This window comes from Maylandia zebra, linkage group LG9 (assembly GCF_041146795.1).
Source record: "Maylandia zebra isolate NMK-2024a linkage group LG9, Mzebra_GT3a, whole genome shotgun sequence".
Taxonomy (NCBI): domain Eukaryota; kingdom Metazoa; phylum Chordata; class Actinopteri; order Cichliformes; family Cichlidae; genus Maylandia; species Maylandia zebra.
The window spans coordinates 12,542,562-12,564,067 of record NC_135175.1 but is presented as its reverse complement, the minus strand read 5'-3'; the positions used below and the strand labels follow the sequence as shown (position 1 = coordinate 12,564,067).

The 21,506-nt window shown below is 40.0% G+C and overlaps 2 long non-coding RNA genes across 3 annotated transcripts; both read left to right on the top strand.

Annotated features, from left to right (window-relative positions):
- LOC143420486 (uncharacterized) lies at positions 1-6,664 on the top strand. Of its 2 annotated transcripts, XR_013100316.1 has the most exons (4): positions 14-85; positions 1,149-1,206; positions 1,356-1,460; positions 5,765-6,664. It is a non-coding gene; the product is annotated as an uncharacterized LOC143420486 (long non-coding RNA). The 2 variants fall into 2 exon arrangements; XR_013100315.1 differs by lacking the exon at positions 1,149-1,206 and having other exon boundaries at positions 1-85.
- A 1,934-nt stretch (positions 6,665-8,598) lies between these two features.
- LOC143420485 (uncharacterized) lies at positions 8,599-10,996 on the top strand. Its single transcript, XR_013100314.1, has 4 exons — positions 8,599-10,136; positions 10,314-10,408; positions 10,495-10,612; positions 10,744-10,996. It is a non-coding gene; the product is annotated as an uncharacterized LOC143420485 (long non-coding RNA).
- The last annotated feature ends 10,510 nt before the right edge of the window (positions 10,997-21,506 follow it).

Genomic DNA, 21,506 nt, shown 5'->3' with positions numbered 1-21,506 from the left:
AAAGAAGAAGAAGCCGCGGAGTTCCCGCTTCATTGCGTTTGTGTTTTAGTTTATTTTTCTTCCTCATCTAAAGTGAAGCACTAAGGTAACTTTGATCTGAGTTCAGTCAATCTTGAATTTAGCTCCTGAGTGAAGTTTTCTGTTGCTCTCCTCGGTCTCTGTTGTCAGTTATTTGTGAACCAGTTGAAAGAAAAAGCCTCTACATCAAGTCAAGCTGCTATAAACTAATTTACAAGAAAATATTAACAAATGCTAATGAAACACAGAGAAGAAAACAGTGTTATTATTAGAAGAAAGCTTTTAAATTAGCTAAGTGTAATCAGAGTTTCTATTATTTTATTAGTCTGTTACTAAACGCTAGTTAGCATCTCTGTCACTGTGTGGCACCTGCATAGTTTTTGAATGCAGCGTGCTATCCAAGCTAGCTAGCTAGCTAGCTAACGCCAGCCATCATCAATATAAGGTCACTTCCAGCGCCAAAAAAATCCAAATATGTTGGCGGTAAAAGTGCTATAATGAAATCAATTTAAAAGAAAGGTAAAAATAAATGTATTCCAGACTAAAACACAGCTGCCTTTGTCTTATCAGCGCAAAGTTGTGTCAGCCCACAGGGCATGTGATTGTAAAAACTGGCCTCACTCTGAGAGGCCTGTTGTTAGAATCATTTCAAAGATAATTTGATAAATTCTGATCAGTATTCAGTAAATGAGCCTGATTAACTGTTAGCAAAATAATAATGATAGACCAGAGATACCAGAGATTCATTTTTAAAACAAATACAGCCTCGAACCCTAAGAGGGGATCTGTGTTTTAAAAGTACTGCAGAGTTTTTAAAATAGAATAGAATAGTCTTTTATTGTCTTTGTACATATTCAACTAAATTGTGGGTGCTCCACACCAACTGTGCATGGAAAACAATATAAATAGTAAGACAGTAAGAATAAATAACATATAAGAGGAGTATATACAAAGAGGAGGAAGGCACACATTAGAGAACAGGTTGCAGAATGCTTGAAAGTAGTGCAGTGGCACTACGGCACACCTGATCATTTCTCACGGCAGACGTATATATGCCGCGGCACAGTGGTTGGGAAACACTGTACTCTCCATTGTAATCCATTGATTGTTCTGTTTTCGTTCTTTGCCAGGGCCTTTTTTAAAGAGGAATTGCTCTCCTGGTACTGGTGTGCCATACTGCTGAATTTAGTATCGGTGCTCAAACCTTTGTATGTTTTAAACAAGTTGCCCACCCAGGAGAGCTAAAATTTGTTGTTTGTGCTCTCAGATGAACATATGAGACACTTTGACTCTTCAGTGCAGTGTGGAGCTTAACAAAGTTCTGTTTTGTGTCCCAGCTGATCAGCAGGAGGAGAAGAGTCTGACGGAGCAGCAGGGGAACATTTAAGCTACGTGGACTCAGCTCAGCCACTGCAGAGAAAACAATGAGTTCGACAAAGAAGGTGACAGATACTAGTGTTAAGAAATACTCCATTAACCCTTTAAGGCCTATTGGAGCAGGAATGCTCCGTTTTGCAAGTGTGTAAGTTCATCTCTGAATGTTTGTAAAGCATTCCCACGATGGAACATATATGGAGCGACTGCCTCTTCTCTCCCCCTCCCTCTCCTGCTGCTACTTCAGTCATGAAACTGATTAATGATCAGCTGATGGGCTTTTCTGTCGCGAGTCCGTCTCTCTTGTTTGTTTATTGCCCACTTTGCGCCAGAAAGAGGAAACCAGCAGCTGAACAACAGCAGCACGTTTAACCTTGATAAGCTGTTGTTAGAATTTATTTAATATTACTTTCTACACCAGGATCCTTTTCTAGCTGACGGCTGGTAACTGTGCAGGGGCGGATCTAGCAAAGTTTAGCCAGGGGGGCCGATAGGGCATTAAAAATGGTAAATGGTAAATGGCCTGCATTTGTATAGCGCTTTTCTAGTCCTTAAGGACCCCAAAGCGCTTTACACTACATTCAGTCATTCACCCATTCACACACTGACGATAGCAAGCTACATTGTAGCCACAGCTGCCCTGGGGCGCACTGAATCTTATAATTATCTGAATCTTACACCCAAAGTTTTAATCTGATGTAAAATGCATAGAAGTCCATGACTGTATATAGTAATTATTAAGTCTAATATACCCTAGTAAGCTATAGTACTTTTCCTTTGGGAAGGCACCATCTGTGCAGTCTGCAGTTCTGTTGAAGAAAGATGTTGAATCTATTTAATTATTCTTGAAAAATAATTGATTTCTGTGAATCTTTTTTCACACTGCATCAAATTAAAGTTGATTATGTTGATTAAGCATCATGAGGTGGAGGGTGGGTGATTCCCTATCTATTTTTTTTTTAGAGTTTTAGAGCCCTATTATTTAGGTTACTTACTCTTTAAAATACCAGAATAGGGAGGATGGAGTAGGATTAAGTGTATTAGATTGATCACTATTAGTGAACTATGAAATATTTGGGTGCTGTGTATTTTTTGCATACAGGTATAACAGAATAGCTTTAGTGTTTTGTTTTTTAACTTGAGTATGAACTTATACAAAAACAGCAAGATATTTTAAAAAAAACAGTTCTGTTGATTAAAAAATACGGATTCATATCGGTATCGGCAGATATCCAAATTTATGGTATCGGACATAAAAAAGTGGTATCGTGCCATCTCTAGTAAAAATATAAACATAAGCTCTTGGTTCTATGGTAGGTCTTAAAGGGGTAAAAGATGAAGTACTGATATATATTTTATGCAAAACTAACTGAACCTTGTGCTATATTAATGTAATGTAATATTCATGTAATAATACAATGCCTACATTGTAGAGGGTGACTTTGCCTCTAAAGAGGAAAATGGGCAGGGAAGAGGTTAAAGTGGGATTCAGCAGGATTCAACCCTAAAATCAGCTGTAGTGGCTCAGTGTGGGGAAAAGAGTCACAGCTCACAATCATTTCTGTTGAGAGCTCCAGTCGATGTTCTTAATGTACAGGCTGTGATCAGCTGACCTGCTGCTCTCTGTGGATGTACACAACTGAATTCAACCAGATGTCTGCAGATGTTTCATGAGTTGTCCTGGCTGATTTCCATCCTCTACACCAGGGGTGTCAAACTCAACTGCACAGGGAGCAAAACTCAAGACACACTTTAGGTCGCGGGCCAAACAAGATAAACATTTATTGAACACACTAAAACCATGTTTTTTAAACAGAAATATGAATAAAAACAGACAAGAATATTATTCCAGAATAAATAAACTTAAAAAATCAACTTTAACTTTAAATGTTTTGATCTTCATAAAAATATATCCTGTCAAAATTATGCAAGTTAGAAATATGAACATGCTGCAAAAACCCCAGAAAAATAAATGAAAACATACACAAGGTTGGAGCTGCATGTAGACGGAGCTGGGGCATTGCTGCAGGAATGGAACTAATAAACTGTGCAGGCCATTCAGTGTCGTACTTTGCCTTGAGTGTACCATTACACTGCAGCTCCATCTGAATCTGCACAGGTGCAGTTTCCACGTAAAAAAGAAGCTTGAAATTCTCTTTTTGTGCTTCACAGTCACCAAAGCGCCGCGAACTCAGTGCGCTCAGTTTATCAGCAAAGTGCGCCGACTTGGTTCAACATTACTTGGCAACAGGGAAAGTGAGACAGGTTGCACTGGTGCATTTGTGACAGCTTCACTTGAAATGCCTTCACTGCATCATACATGTCATGTCCATTGTTAAATCTCCCAATTCTTTTGATCTTTGGGCTGAAGGAAGGACAATACTCGGTGTATAAATGCTCAATCAACAATCTTTTATTCCATACAATTCAACACTTTTGAGCATAAACCATCCGGAGGGGAGATGAGCGCGGGAGGGTGTCCGCCTGATCTCGAAGCGTCTGAGTGTTTCTCACATTCTTATAGCTTCAGCCCCCCTCCACCTAGTCATAAAACCTAAACATTCACATTCTTTCTCTCTTACGGCGCCTAAGTGACGGCCTTGGCTCCCTGTTTTATCTCCTCCTGATGAGATGGGGCAGAAAACCTCTCCGGTATGCTCTGTTCTCTTCTAATCAGACAAATAAGGCCATGACTCTCTGAAAACAGTATTTTTATACCTCAGCAGTATAATGCATCATAAATGGACACTCTGGTGACAGTGGCAGAGAAAAGGACATTAAAGAAACTGATGGACATTATGAACAATGCTGAGCATCCTCTGCACACAGCCATTAACAACCAGAAGAGTCTGTTCAGTGACAGGTTGCTTCTCCCAAAGACAAGAACTAACAGACTTAAAAACTCCTTTGTCCCACACGCCATCAGACTGTTTAACTCCTCTCTGGAGGGGAGAGGGAGGGGAAACAGGAGGACAAAGGAGGGGGGAACAACTAAGCTGTAGTGCCTCTTCACTTCACTGTGCAATACCTTTTGTGCAATACTTTTGTAAATAGTCAACAGTGCAATAGACTCAATACTTGAAATGTGCAATTCACTTGTATTTTTATTTTTTGTTCCTATTTATTCTATTTATCCCCTTCGTATATTTTATTTATATTGTCTCTGTATTTATATATATGTGTGTGTGTGTGTGTGTGTGTGTGTGTGTGTGTGTGTGTGTGTGTGTGTGTATATATAATATTCTGTAACTCTGTAACTTCTGTCGGTGCTGTGCTTTTTTGGAAATCGAATTTCCCAGAGGAACCCACCCGAGGGATTAATAAAGTTCTATCTAATCTAATCTAAAACAATATCACTCATTCACAATAAATCAGCAGTCTAATGTAATACAAATCAGTTTAATAACTGTAATAGTTGTCACCTTCTTCGAAGTCAGGAGAATAATGCAAACTAAAACTACGTAATAATTTCACTATCTTTAATTAGGGGTATAACGTGGCATAAGATAATATAATAATCTCACACCATGAACTGACAGATTTCCTTGCTGAGCTCAAAAACTATTGAGAACTTTTTCCCAACTCAGCCAACGGAACTCTGTATGATAAGGAATGTCGCCAAACTCTGAATCATAGAAGGATGAAATTGACGGTGATTTAAACCTTTAAACTCAGATAAGATTTACGGTTTGTGTTACAGTGATCGTTACATGCTCCATTTATAGGACTTTACCACACAGCCTGGTGTATGATGCAGGATTGGATTTCATGTGTTACTGTTTAGGCTCAAATCAATTTGATCTTTGATGCCCGCAGTGATGAAATAACTCCCCTCAAATGACTTAAACCAAAAGTAACAAGCCTGTGTTGAAAATGTAAGGAGTAGAAAATACAGATTTTTTTTTTTTTTAATGTAGCGAGTAAAAGTAAAAAAAAACGTCAGGTTACAGTCAGACTCTGACATCATCCTTCACTGAACCAAGCTAGTAACTGTTACATATGATTTATTATTATCGAATAAATTAGACAATTATAGAAATATATAATAGGAAACAAACAGGAAATATAAAAAAGTACAGACCTGGTAAACATTTATTACTATTCTGAGTGTGTTAGCATTAATATTTGTGTACAAGCAGGAGGGATGGGCATGATTTTAGAGTGTTTGAACAATGATTAATTATCTTTAACACCAGGTTGGATGTAATGTGTTACTACTACCAGTAGGTGGGGATAAGAGACCTTTAAGGTGTTTGGTGCCACACTCCACCTTCAGGTTTAAAACTAGTGTTAATGGAGGGAGTTTGAAGCTTCAGTTTGTTCAATGACTGCATTTCACTCACTGCCTCTGTTTGTATCTCTGTCACTGCAGGACCAACGTGGACCGAGAAGTCAGCGCTCTCAGGAGGCCGACAAACCTCACAGAAGAAAGAGAGAGAAAAAAAACACCTGTGACGAGTGTGGGAAGGATTTTACTTTGAAGTCTAAACTAAAACAACATCAGCTCATCCACACTGGAGAGAGACCGTTCAGCTGTGACTTGTGTGGAAAGTCGTTTGCCTGGAAGAATTCCCTGAAAACACACCAAGTCGTCCACAGTGGAGTTAAAGCTTACAGCTGTGATCAGTGTGGTAAAGCTTTTGCTCACAGTAGCAGTTTACAGACTCATCTAGTTACCCACTCTGGAGTTAAGGCATACAGCTGTGACATCTGTGGAAAAACTTTCAGCCAGCTATGGAGCCGAAATATACACCTACGCATTCACTCCGGAGAAGATGTGTACTGGTGTGATCAGTGTGGTAAATACTTTACAACAGACGCACACTTACAACACCACATGTTTACCCACACTGAGGAGAGACCTTATCAATGTGACCTGTGTGAGAAGACTTTTAAAACTCCACAGTACCTGAGACAACACCAACAGATCCACACCAGAAAGAGACTCTACAAGTGCAGTTACTGTGAGGTTTGTATTTTTATTTTTATCTTGTAAGTTCAGTCTGACTGTTTGGAACAAGTGTGCTCATTAAATCGTGTTAGCATGTTAGCACTTCTACTGCACCGAAGAGTAGCTCTGAGCCATTATTCAGGTTTTCATTTCAGTTATAAGTTTCGTTTACACGATCATGAAAAACTAAAAATGCTGAAAATTGCAATGTTGCTGTTATTTAATCTTCAGGCACCTTCGTGGTATATCATGGTGTTATTATTTCTGCATAAATGGCCTCATTCCTCTGTCAGGTGTAAATGGAATAAAATAAAACAAATTAAGTACAAAACCAAACCATTCAGTAATCTTCTCTTATGGTTAACAAAGTTGTATCGTTACGTAATGGTAGGGCTGGGCCATATCATACCGTTCACTGTAATACCGGTATAATGTTGGGCAACGACAAGAAAATGAAATATCGCGATAGAATATGGGTAAAACGCGCATGCAACAGTGCCTTTGTTTTCATACGCACATGGCGAAAAAGGCACGGCGGCGACGGAGAATGACAAGGGCGAAAGCGAATCGTTGAATGAAACGGATGAACCAGAATTGGTTTGTAAAAATGCTGCAACGACAGTGGTGTGGAACTGGTTTAGCTTTCGTCCGTCAGATACACAACAAAGCACTATTTTTGGTAGAGCATGCCAGCAGACCGTCGTTATTACCGTTTTTTTTGGTAAATACAGCACACTTAAAATCAAACCTTTGATTTTTCTGAAAATCGACAGTGCCCCTTATAATCCCGTGTGCCTTATGTTTGGATTCTGGTTGTGTTTACTGACTTCGAAACTATTTTATGCGGTACACGGCGCTCGAAAATCTGTCAAATGTTTTAGTACGACTTTGCTAAGCTACGAACCCGCACCACTTGATGGATTGTCAGCAGTGTTGCCAACTCCTCAGTAAGGAAAATCGCTATTGGTTGTCGCTAGAAGTCGCTAAATGATGTCATCGCCTAATTTGCATAATTGGTCATGCTAATGTAATTCTAACCTACGCTGTTGGAGAGAGAAATAACATTGTGGAAGAGACATAAAGTCAGTAAAAAACGTCTTAAATGCATTTAGAATTTATTTAGAACTACAAATTAAATTTCTTCTAGCAATTATTGTTTTTTTAATGTCACAATTCCAACCCTTTATCCGTCCTTGGCTTGGACGGCAAAAGTGACCCGAAACAGGCACTCTGGTGGAGTTACTTTGTGTTTTTGTGTGTTCATAAGTAGTTTTAAACTTTGTGGTCCACAAAACAACATAACAGTAAAAGAAGAACTGACTGACAGTCAGTGCGGGAGCCCTGCCCTGATACCAGCTGGGGGAGGACTATCCTCCGCCTGTGAACGCTTTTGCACGGGCGAGGTGCCCACCGCAGCACCCGCTGCTCATTGAGAGTAAGAGCGATACGCGCTTTCACGTTAAAAAGTTGTCATAAATAAGTCTCTAATAACGCCAGAAAAAGTTGCCAGATTTGTTGCTAGTCGCGTTTTAGGAAAAAAAGTCGCTAAGGGGGTCTGAAAACTCGCTAAATATAGCAACAAAGTCGCTAAGTTAGCAACACTGATTGTCGGAGCATTACGGCTGTCATAGGCAGGAGCCTCGCGGAGTGATACGTACGGTGCTTCAACATAATATTACCGTATTGTGTGTGTATAAGCTCTTTTAAAGTTTTGTGGATATTATACATGGTTATGCTGAGGATATGTCGGCCAATTTCCACTGGAAATGCCTTTTGGTTAAACTGTCAGCGAGGAATTTGCACTGTTACATTTTTATATAACTTTAATGTAAAAAACAGCTGCTTGTTTAAGTGAAAATACATTGATGGGGTTTTTTGCACTAATAAAATTGTGGAGTTGTAAAGTATTTTCTCTAGTGTCAATTATATCGTCAGTTATATCGTTATCGCAATTTTCAAATCTATATTGTGATAAATATTTTTGGTCATATCGCCCTGCTCTACGTAATGGTATTGTAGTATTGTAGCTGTAGTATCATTGCTTCCTTATAGCTTTAGTACTTTTAAACATTAGTGTTAAAATACCCATTTAATGTTATAATTGCAGTGTCATTGGGGGTAATAGTGTTTTTCTTGTATCCCGGTCAGCTCAGTGTTATAACTGCACAATTACAGTGTTATTAATGCAGTATTAAATCAGTATTATTGCAGTGTTACAGTAGTTTACCATGGGTACCCTAAAAACAGTAGTATGGTAGTACTTAAGTGTAAGTCAGATGTTACTGTAATATTAAATAAGTATTGCTGTAGTATTATGGTGGTAGTATTGTAGTTATTGTAGCCCAGTAAACTGAGTGTGTTAATTGAAACAGTAAAATGTAATTGGACGTCTGCAGAGATGCTCTTTATTTCAGGCGACTTTCAGGATAAAAGTGTTGAAGGACTGACTTACACTGTCTTTGTGTCTTTGTTTAGAAGCAGAGCGACACAGATGGATCCACTTCTCAACCCTGTCATCGCTGTGGTGGTGGGAAAGACTTTCGTTGTGACATCTGTGGAAAAACTTTCAGTCTGCAAGCCGGCCTAAAAATACATCAACGTAAACACACTGGAGACAAACTGAAATACTGCAAAGAATGTGGGAGAAGCTTCCCCACATCAGCTGAGTTAAAACGACATGAACTCTTTCACAGTGGGGTCAAAAAGCACCTCTGTGATCAGTGTGGGTCATCCTTCACCACTGCAGGTCACCTTAAAAGACACAAACGAGTCCACACAGGAGCGAAACCATACAAGTGCAGACACTGTGACAAAAGCTTCTCACAGTCAGGTAGTCGTAGCAACCATGAACGTACACACATGGAAGGAAACTACAGCTGTGAGCAGTGTGACAAGAGCTTCAGTAATCTCAGTTCATACTCTGCACACAAACGATCCCACGTTACTAATAAACTGTTTCACTGTTACCACTGTGCCAAAACATTCACTTCATCATCTGCTCTGTGCAAACATCAGCGCGATCACGCAGGGCTGAAGTCGTTCCCATCACAGGATCAGAGTGAATCTGAAGAGAGAGAAACATCCTCTGGTTTCAGAGTCCAACTTAAAACCCTGGAGATCAGGCTCCACAGAGTTCAGGTCGGCTCTCCTTAAAGTTCTAATGAATCAAACTGTTCCTGTAGTTCAATGTTAATCTTTATAAATTGTTCTTCTTCTGTTTGTGTTCAGTCGTTACCTTTTTTTTCAGTGGTTGGAGTTAAAATCAGTTTCCTGTTCTCAAGTTTTTATTGAATGTATTTTATTAAAGTTCTTAAATGAAGTTAAAATGATGTTAAATAAAGAATTGTTTGAACGACAAAGATTTTGAGCCATGATGTCATTTCCTGTATTTCAGAGTAAAGACTGAAGTGACAAATGGAAACATGTTTACAGTCATGGAATAAACACTGATGGGTCATCTGTAGGAAGTACTATTGCTGACCTGACAGACTCGACCTTGTTTACAAAGAAAGAAAGGAACTGATGACATGTGTCAGCAGAGGCTTTCAGGGTTGTTTAGAGTAGAGCTGATAGTCTTAAAGAACACGGCGATTATGACAATTTAACACAATGATCTGAGAAACATTCTTTTAACATTTCAAAAGAAACCTGCAATTTGTCTTTCTTCCACTTTCACTCTGCTCTCCTACACTGACGCCTGACTGTTCGGGTGGATCTTCTTTATAAAAGTGGAGGAGAAGAGAGCAGCGGCGGGGTGGAGCGCGAGCTTTAAACTCATGCACAAGAGAAACAGGTTTGTGATGAGAGAACACTGAATCCCACATTTCCAAATATAAAACAGATAAACCATATGATAACACCAGGTCAAGAGTGACTGATGAACACTGAGAAAACCTCCAACCATCAAATCAATTTGAGCTTAAACAGAAACACATGAAAGGTAATCTTGTTTTTTTATATTAATCACCAGAGGTTGTTGCATAACAAGAGAGAATGGAGCCAGCTAAGAAGAGGAGGATGTCCTCCCCTGTGTGGGAACATTTTGATCTTATATCTCCCAACAAGGTATGTAAATTTCTACAGAAGATGTATTTTCATAATACTGATGGTGCAATACAATTTATGTTAAGCTGTCTTGACTTTTGTACAAGGTGAAGTGTTTGCTATGTGCCAGGGAGCTGGGATATAACAACAACACCTCATCCATGCTTAGGCACTACAGAGCTTTGCATGAGAATAAGGGGAACACCGACTGTGGAGCAAGACCAGGTGAGCCATCAAATGCCATGATAATATAGCATGCTGTAATGTTACTAAATGATATAACAATATTATACAACTGTTATAAGTTACGTGTGTGATATTTATATTTGTGCTTTGTTTTTGTTGTCTTTCCTCAGGAGAACAATCTCAAATAGATGAAGACCTGGTTAGCATGGTGATTGAGGACTCCCAGCCATTTAGCATTGTGGAGGACAAAGGATTTAAAAGATTTGTTAAATCATTAAATCCTAGCTATGTTCTCCCCACTAAAAAGGTCATAAAAGCAGTGAAAATTTAGTTTTTACAGAATAAAATGTGGGCAGGACTGAGGCTCAAAGCCTCAGTGTGTAGCTGTCCATACCTCAACGTTACAAAAGCACAACCACTGTCCACACCCCAACCACACTTCACCTCACAGTAAATGATCATTTCCATTTTAAGCATTTCCAAATAATCATTTTCCATACTGCCAGTATAAATATACACAGTATACTGGATCACTACAATATAGATGTTTTACACACTCCTTTTGTTGTTGACATTTACAGGCTGTGTGCAAAAGGCCACACTCTTCAAATTCATGCCAACTAATATTTTTACGTCCAGTAGATGTCCTACTAGAGCAAATGAAGCTTCAAGATGCTTTGCGCTGGGGTGAACCAATTGGATGAAAAGCTTCAGTGCTTCATGAAGCTTCATCTGCCCATCACTAGATTTCAGCCCTGCGTGATCGCGCTGATGTTTGCACAGAGCAGATGATGAAGTGAATGTTTTGGCACATTGGTAACAGTGAAACAGTTTATTAGTAACGTGGGATCATTTGTGTGCAGAGTATGAACTGAGATTACTGAAGCTCTTGTCACACTGCTCACAGCTGTAGTTTCCTTCCATGTGTGTACGTTCATGCTCGTTACGATGACCTGAACGTGAGAAGCTTTTGTCACAGTGTCTGCACTTGTATGGTTTCTCTCCTGTGTGGACTCGTTTGTGTGTTTTAAGGTCACCTGCAGATGACCCACACTGATCACAGAGGTGCTTTTTGACCCCACTGTGAAAGAGTTCATGTCGTTTTAAGTCACCTGATGTGGGGAAGCTTCTCCCACATTCTTTGCAGTATTTCAGTTTGTCTCCAGTGTGTTTACGTTGATGTATTTTTAGGCCGGCTTGCTAACTGAAAGTTTTTCCACAGATGTCACAACGAAAGTCTTTCCCACCACCACAGCGATGACAGGGTTGAGAAGTGGATCCATCTGTGTCGCTCTGCTTCTAAACAAAGACACAAAGACAGTGTAAGTCAGTCCTTCAACACTTTTATCCTGGAAGTCGCCTGAAATAATTGAAATCCATTTCGTAACCATTTCTCTTAACAGGTGCCATTTATGGTCCTTATACACACACAATACGGTAATATTACGTTGAAGCACAGTACGTATTACGGCTACGCGAGGCTCCTCGGTAGCCGTAATGCTCCGACAATGCATCAAGCGGTGCAGCTCCGTAGCTCACCAAAGTCGTACTAAAACATTTTTTGACAGATTGCTGAGCGCTGTGTACCACATAAAATCGGTTCGCGGTGATCAAGCACAACCAGAATTCATACAAAAGGCGCGCTGTCAAGTTTTGAGAGAATGAAAGGATTTTAGGCAGCCTAAAATCCGTTAGCATGGTTAGCTCGTTAACACGTTGACGCTGTCCAGCCCCACGCACAGGGCGATGCGCAGTAACTCGTTAACGGAGATTTGCTGTGTTCATCTTGTCGTTGCCTGCAGGTGAAGCGATGGGGGAGGAGGGGGAGTTGTGTTCAGTGAAGGAGAGAGGCGAGGTCGAGTAAAGTTGCATAAAGACAAAAGTGGACGAAAGAGCGACAAACTTATGGCTCCACAACTATATTGATATAAAGGATATTGTCACATATTACATCTCGTATAAAAATATATCGATATTTTTTAAAAACTCGATATATCGCCCAACCCTATCTATCTCAGCCCCGCCTGTCGGGTTATCATATAGCCCGACGGGCGAGGCTGAGATAGATTTTTGTCGCCCGACCGCAGATATTGCAAACTCCGGGACGTCGGGCTAGCGATTTTGCGAGCCCTGAATAGTAATAAATGTTTACCAGGTCTGCACTTTTTTATATTTCCTGTTGCTGTTTCCTATTATATATTTCTATAATTGTCTAATATATTCAATAATAATAAATCAAATCTAACAGTTACAGGGTTCATACGCCTTTTTCAGGGTCAAATTCAAGCACTTTTTAAGCACTTTCAAGGTCCCTTTTCAAGCTTTTCCAGCCCCCGTGCCAAAAAAAGAAAAGAATGCATGTTTCAATTAGCATCACCTCAGTAAGACCATGTGAAAAGACACCTTAGCTCCCCTTTTGTTAGGACATAGAAAAACACACCTTATACACATAGTAGGGGTGGGCGATATAAACGATATACGATGATATAAATTTGGCCAACGATAGAGATTTTGACTATACCGCTCTATCGCGACAGCGCAAGTTGATGATGTCATCAAGCTGCGGCTGTTTTGGTCGAAAGCATCGCAGCGGCTACAACCATTATCATCTGCAAATTATGGCAGGCGGCAGTCATAGCAAAGAGATGAAGCACTTTTTAAATATGGGGAAAGCCAAAAACTGCGCTTCCTCCACTTCCTAACATTGAATCATTAATGTTGAATTCTCTCACATCTGTTCTATTCCCATATTGTTGCAGTATATTAATGACTAACCTCGTATTGTGAATGAATAATCTCAGTTGTTCTCCTGACTGAAGTTTGCCTAGGGTTGCCAACTCCCTGAAAAATAAATAAGGGACACCTCGTGGCCAGGGCCGGGCAACCCAGTTGTCTTCACCCTTCCCAGTGTGGTAGCTCTTTTTTTGTGTGTGTGAAATTATTTTTTAACCATTTGACTTGAATTTGATTTAAGCAGATGCATATTCTTTGTGATATGACCATATGGGAAACAAATGATCATTTAGCCATTTATTTTTAGCTCAAAATGACAACATTAACACAGTAAAACAGGTCTCTTTCTTAAACAGAAGCCTGTCATGCTTAACTTTTGAGAATATAAGTAAATCTTTCTTTAAAAGAACTCTGTCCTGCTTAACTTAAAATTATATAAATTAATAGAAAGCAATAGAACGAAAAATATTCTTGTAACAGTGCACATATAGTGCATTTAGTACAATTGGCTTCAGTTGAGGTATTATTTCAGCTTTTCTAATGCTAATCAGCTGCTCCTGTTTGTAAACCCACTTGTTCCCATGATTACGCACCTTAACTCATCATCATTATTCATCTATGTATTACTTTTATGTATTATTCATCTATTTGTTGTAATCATCCATCCTTGCAGTTGTTTATTACACAAAATAAATGATATTATTATACTTCTGGCCACATAGCGCTGATATTCACTGCACATGCCCATATTAACCTTAACCAGAGGGTTTAAACAACAAACCAGTGTTTACATACCATATCTGCTTCTGCCGTGGCCTGGTGGACAAAAAATTGGTTAAGGGTTCCCCGAGCTTTCACGCCCCTCATGTTCTTCATGTGCCCACCACTAGAAGCATGCCTATGGAAAAAGTGCGCCGGCACACAGTGCAGTGCGCTTTATAGGTGTTATCGTGCACTTTCCCAGCCAGGTGTTTTCCTTTTCCCAGTCCTCCCTGTACTTTTGCAGCCTTTTTTCTTTTCTTTCTCTGAGGGGAACAAACATTGCTGCTCTAATGCTGGGCTTACACTGTGCGATTTTTGGCCCATTTTGAGCCGATTTTTGAGTCGTGCGACCGATTTGGTGATCGGCCCGATTTTGGCCTTCATCGTGCATCGTGTAGTATACGTGGGGTAACGAGAAGCGATTAACACCTCACGACCAGCTCCCGATCATCAATCGCTCGTGAGGGTGTCACCACAGCCGCTCACACTGCTCATGCGCAAACACGTAAACATCGGTGAAAAAGACGGCGCAGCACGGCTGTGCAGCGTGTGATCTGGACACAAGTGATGGAGGCACTTGTAGAACTTTGGAAAGCTCATCCGAGCCTTTTCGATGTAGCATCACAAAATTATCACGACCACAACAACCGTGAAAATAGTTGGATTTACACTGCTGCTCAATCACAGCTGCCTGATCATGTTTTTCATTAGCAATTTAGCAAAGTTGATGGTGGTGGTGTGTCTGTGTGAGTGAAAGACAGAGAGAGCGAGCGACAGATTTTCTGTTATAACCTTCATGTTATGTTGGCACAGTGTGAGCACTCAGGTCGCATCAGAGCATCGGGCCGTATAGTGTGAGACCTGCATCGTGACCTGCAAACTTCTAATCCCTGCGAGTTAATCGTGCAGTTTGAGCAGGAGCTGAATAACGTGACTGAAAAAAATCGCAGTGTCTGCCCAGCTTTAGGTGTACTGTCGTCCGAGACTTGCACCGCAGTGACGGCGTTTGTTCCCCTGTTGGCCATGCTTGTTGTTGTGGTCATCTGTTGTCTTCCGGTATTTTCTCCGCAAGCGACCTTTCCTCGACCAATGAGATAATCTGAATTGTCATACTCGAATTGTCATAAGTGTGCTGTCAGCTCATTGGTCACAAAGCAGGAGAGGGGCTGGGAATTATGTTTTCAAACAAAGCGTTAATTCCATTAACATTTATAGACTACTTTTGATTCTCACTGTATTACGGGACAAAGTGCGTCCCTTATTAGCTCAATACGGGACGTGTACTTTTGTTTCTAAATACGGGACGATTCCGTTTTTTAAGGGACGGTTGGCAACCCTAAGTTTGCCCCATGTATAGCATCCTGCTATGCGATTGCATTTGTCCCTGACCACCAGAATCCCTCACGTTAACTTTTATCGAGTGGAAAAAAAGTTGGCGTTCATCCTCCAGCTTCACTGTGCTAATGTTATGCTAACATAGCTGTGTTGCTAGCAATCACGTAGCACAACATTATATACCAGGTAGTCCAACTTCAGTAACCCTGCAAACGCCACTGCTGTTTAGTTTTCTGTCTTCATTTATGTTGGTAGTGGTAGCAGAGCTGTACGTTTGAATTAGTTTCATTAATCTCTCAGTCAGAACATGGTATGAAATGTTTAGGTGGAAACTAGCGAGCTAACTTCCTGCTAACTTGTAACTCCGTTAAATTCAATAACTTCTGTTTTCATGGATGCCTGGATGTTAAACTTAATTGTTACACCTGGTAAAGCAGCAACGCTGATGATTTTATTAAAGATGAAAGAATTTAGACCGTTTTTAACTCTCAGTGTTCGTTTGACTTTGGGACTTGAAGCGGACGGAGTTTTGGACCCAGATTGCTCCGCGAAGCTCCTCACCACGGCAGCCGTAATGCTCTGACGATCCATCAAAACATTTTCTAACAGATTTCTGCACACCAAAATTGGTTCGAGGTCAGTAAGCACAACCAGAATTCATACATAAGGCACACTCTTGATTTTTGAGAAAATTAAAGGATTTTAAGTGTGCCTTATAGTGTAGAAAATACGTTATACAGAAGAAAAGAATATATCGCGATATATATCGTTACGCACGTGCTTCAAATTATACCGCGATATGGATTTTAGGCCATATCGCCCAGCCCTAATACATAGTGTATAAACTCAAAATACACATTTCACTTAAAAATTAAGATGTGAAAATGTGAACAAATCAACTTGTTAGAGATATTCTTCTCCTCTTGAAAAAAAAATGAAAAATGAAAAATAAAGAAATAAGTCTTCTCATCAGATATTGATCCTTCTTTCCTGTGTGACAAAAAATAGGAGACAGATGTTTGTTTGTTTGTTTGTTTTTTAAGTTAATTCCCAATAAAACTGTTTCATTGCTAACTACATTGCTGTCTGTATTATTGCTGAAGTCCTAAATGATCATCTTTAAAGTGTTTGTGCTAATAACATCAAGTCAGACAGGCATGGAGAACAGCACTGACTGTTTAAGTAGTTTAATGTGTAGGTGCTGGTGATAAACACATTTTGAATGAAAGCCGGGGAACTTTGGTAGCACAGAAACAAGTGGCTATTCTTTGTGACCATATAGATCAGTCCCTCATATTACCATTATTTCACCCAAAGGCACAAATTAATACTCAAAAGAGCTGCAGCAATACACACAAATATAAACAGTACTTGGTGACAACTTTGCTTTTCACAGCATATTCCATAATAGCGCTGCCATACTGCATCACACTCAGTGCATTTCAATCATTTCTCCAGCGAGTTTGATAGCAAAATAATAATCATAATTTTAAAAAAAAAATAGCGTGTGTAACGTACACATACTGGAAAATTATTTACTAGGACTCACCTATCATGTGACCGGACAGAGCAAACTCCGCCATTGTTGTTTTCCATCAAACACTCATTAAAACAGCAACCTGCAGGTATGTTAGCGCACTCATCCCCGACTGTCCGAGGGAGGGGCGGGGTCACACTTTGAAACAGATGCAAGGCAGCCCAGGCGGGGAAATTTTGCTTTTGAAATACAGCTACATTTTCAAGAACTTTCAAGCACCACATCTGAAATTCAAACACTTTTCAAACCTCGAAAAGACGACATTAGAATTCAAGCATTTCCCAGGATTTCTGATTTTTATACTCAAAAATCCATCCACAAGCTTCAACGCGTCCAGAACTCTGCTGCCCGTATCATCACCAGGACCCCTTCTATCCACCACATTACTCCTGTTCTGCAGCAGCTTCATTGGCTCCCGGTCAAATATCGTATCAATTTCAAAATACTCTTGTACACATTTAAGGCCATTCATCATCTCTCCCCTCAAAACAGGACTACAACAGTTCAAAATCAGGACTTCTTAGGACTTAACCAAAACAGAACCAGAAACAGCTGGGGGAGCAGCACAGCAAAGGACTCATCCAGGCTGGAAAAACGAATCAGGAAGGCTAGCTCTGTGGTCGGCATGAAGCTGGACACTTTGGTGATAGTGGGAGAGAAAAGGACATTAAAGAAACTGCTGGACATTATGGAAAATGCTGGGCATCCTCTGCACATGCTCGTAAATAATCAGAGGAGCCTATTCAGCGACAGGTTGCTTCTCTCAAAGTCAAGAACCAACAGGCTTAAAAGCTCCTTTGTCCCACACGCCATCAAACTGTTTAACTCTTCGTTGGAGGGGAGAGGGAGGGGAAACAGGAGGACAAAGGTGAGTGGGAACAACTGAGCTGTAGTGCCTTTTCACTGTGCAATATTTGCAATATTTTTTTATATTTGACCTTTTTTGTGGGGCAAATAATATTGACACCAGTCATTTTGAGTTTTTCTGAAATGATTCTGTTGTTGTCTACAAAATATTAAAAAAATTAAGCTTTAGGGAAATCCTCTGGTTTAAAATCCTGTTTTAAAAAAAGCACTTGGGACAATTGTGGTGGAGACAGCTTTTGTTATAATATCAATAATATTTATATGAATATGGGATACTGTTACATGTTTGCATAGACGTTTGTGGAATATGGAGACACTCCTGGCATTATATGAGCAAAGTGAAACTCAATTTTTAGGGTTCATGGAGATGAGTGTGAAGATCCAAACAATCGCTGTCAGTGATGGAGAAGCTTTGATGAAAATATTTGGTAAAAAGTTCACCAGCATGAAGGAAATGAAGTTTCAAACTTTCCTTAGGAGGACCCCAGCACGCCTGCTTAAAGAAAAGTGAGTGTGCTGATGTGGATGCTTGCAGTGACTGCTGTATAGAGGCCATCACATGAAACATATCAGTGTCATAATTGTTAGTTTAGTCACGTGTTTGTTTATTGTCCTTATTGTTTTATCTGGGACTGTTTGCAAACATCTCAGAGAGAGGAGACACCAGCATCTGAACAGAGACTCAAACCAGCAACCTGCAGCTCCCTGCTTGGCTGCTCCAGTTTTCTCCTCTCTCATGTTGCCCACCAGTGATTTCTAGCTGCCCACCCACACAGCAGGCTAGAATATGCACTGAGCCTCAGCACCATGGTTGCAATACTTGGACATGTTTTCTTTATTAAATAATGAACCAGACCCCAAAAAGTAAACAGCTGTTATTGCTAGGCAACGGGAGCAGCATTTGGTGATGCAGCACCTGACATTCCTGACCATGTGGGCGGAGCATGCATGGAATGGAATGTTTCGTAGAACTGTGCAACACAAGCACTTAGTTACAGCATTTTTCATTTTATCCAGACACAGCTAGAGACACATCTACAGCAGCATCTCTGTGCAGGACAGACGACGGTTGAAGAAAAAAACACATCGAAAACTTCACTTCTCTACAAAACTTTGGTTCCTTTGTTTAAAAGGCCAAAATGAATCAAGGGAGATCGAGAAGAGGATTGGTGAGTGCGTCACCATACAGTACAGAACAGTCTGAGCTGATTAAACTACGAGAAGAATTTCAAATAATACAGGCTGAAAATGTCAAATTAAAAGAAGTGGCAGAAGAATCAAGAGAAGAAGCTAAAAATTCAAAGTTTGAAACCGAAGTAGTATTGAAGGAATTACTGCATGTGGGTCTAAAGCTTAAAGGAGAGAAGATGGGAAAACAACAAGCAGAAAATGAGAATGAAAACATCAAGAAAGAACTGTTGGAAGCTCAAAAAGCATTGCAGGAAGAGAAAAGCACAGCACAAGAAGCTAAAAATAAATATCAAACTGCAAAGAAGGAGGCAGAAAATGTGATGCAGGAATTACAGGAGGTGCAGGAAGCTTTTGAAGGGGAGAAAAGGAAAATGCAGTTGGCAGCACAAGAAGCTGAAAATGTAACGGCTGAAGCTGAAATACTCAGGAAGGAATTACTGCATGTAAAGCAACAACTTCAAGAGGAGAAAAAACGTAAACATGAGGCAGAAAATGAGATTGAAAATATGAAGAAAGAATTGTTGGAAGCTCAAAAAGTGTTGGAGGAAGAGAAATTTAAAATACAGGAAGCAAAGAAAGAAATGGAAAATACAAAGAGTTTCACTCAAAACATGAGGAAGAAGTTGCTGGAAACAGAGGAAGAAATAGAAAAAGAGACACATGGAAAATGGGAGGCAAAACAGGAAAGTGAAACTCTGAAGAAGAAACTGATGAAAGTGCAAGAAGAACTTGCAGAAGAGAAAATTGAGGTGAAGGTATTCAAGAAAGAAACGACAGCCTCTGAGGTGACCAAGAAAGGCTGCAAAGATGCACTTAAAGAAATGCAAAAGCACAAAAAGGAAGCTAAAGAGCTCCTGAAACAGAAAGTCAAACTGGCCAAACAGCAGCTGAAAGAAGCATTTAAAGACGCCGAGGAGCAGCTAAACAAAACCTTAAAAGAGCTGAAGGCAAAAGAAAAAGAAAAGAAAGCCGAGGACAGGAGTGGATTCTGGAGCAGACTGCTGAGAAAAAACTGACCCAGCAGCATCAAGTTTAAGGAGAGCAATAGTTTCTTCCTCCTTCCCCCTCTCTCAACCTTTCTTTCACAAAAATCCCCCCAAACTTGACTTGGGACGTTTGTTTGTTTTTAAAAACTCTATTCTGAATACATGTACTGAAATACACAAATAAAATTGCCATAACTTGACCTCATGTTGCCGGCTTCTTTTCTTGTGTGTCTGTGGATGTAAAACAGTAACACACTTTCTGCTCTGTGTGTTTTTAATTGTAAATAAATGCAATATATCTTCATTTTAAAAACTTCTGCTCTAAATCTTTTTTTAGCAAAATGCTTTTTTTGCCCCTTCCTGATTTCTTATGTTTTAACATGTTTGTTACATTTACATGTTTCCGATTTCAAGTGTTAACACAGATGGTCAGAGACAGAGGTCTGGACAGCTCTTTCCCTTTATTTGTATTTATTCAGGTTATTTTTATACTCAAAAATCCATCCACAAGCTTCAACGCGTCCAGAACTCTGCTGCCCGTATCATCACCAGGACCCCTTCTATCCACCACATTACTCCTGTTCTGCAGCAGCTTCATTGGCTCCCAGTCAAATATCGTATCAATTTCAAAATACTCTTGTACACATTTAAGGCCATTCATCATCTCTCCCCTCAAAACAGGACTACAACAGTTCAAAATCAGGACTTCTTAGGACTTAACCAAAACAGAACCAGAAACAGCTGGGGGAGCAGCACAGCAAAGGACTCATCCAGGCTGGAAAAACGAATCAGGAAGGCTAGCTCTGTGGTCGGCATGAAGCTGGACACTTTGGTGATAGTGGGAGAGAAAAGGACATTAAAGAAACTGCTGGACATTATGGAAAATGCTGGGCATCCTCTGCACATGCTCGTAAATAATCAGAGGAGCCTATTCAGCGACAGGTTGCTTCTCTCAAAGTCAAGAACCAACAGGCTTAAAAACTCCTTTGTCCCACACGCCATCAAACTGTTTAACTCTTCGTTGGAGGGGAGAGGGAGGGGAAACAGGAGGACAAAGGCGAGTGGGAACAACTGAGCTGTAGTGCCTTTTCACTGTGCAATATTTGCAATATTTTTTTATATTTGACCTTTTTTGTGGGGCAAATAATATTGACACCAGTCATTTTGAGTTTTTCTGAAATGATTCTGTTGTTGTCTACAAAATATTAAAAAAATTAAGCTTTAGGGAAATCCTCTGGTTTAAAATCCTGTTTTAAAAAAAGCACTTGGGACAATTGTGGTGGAGACAGCTTTTGTTATAATATCAATAATATTTATATGAATATGGGATACTGTTACATGTTTGCATAGACGTTTGTGGAATATGGAGACACTCCTGGCATTATATGAACAAAGTGAAACTCAATTTTTAGGGTTCATGGAGATGAGTGTGAAGATCCAAACAATCGCTGTCAGTGATGGAGAAGCTTTGATGAAAATATTTGGTAAAAAGTTCACCAGCATGAAGGAAATGAAGTTTCAA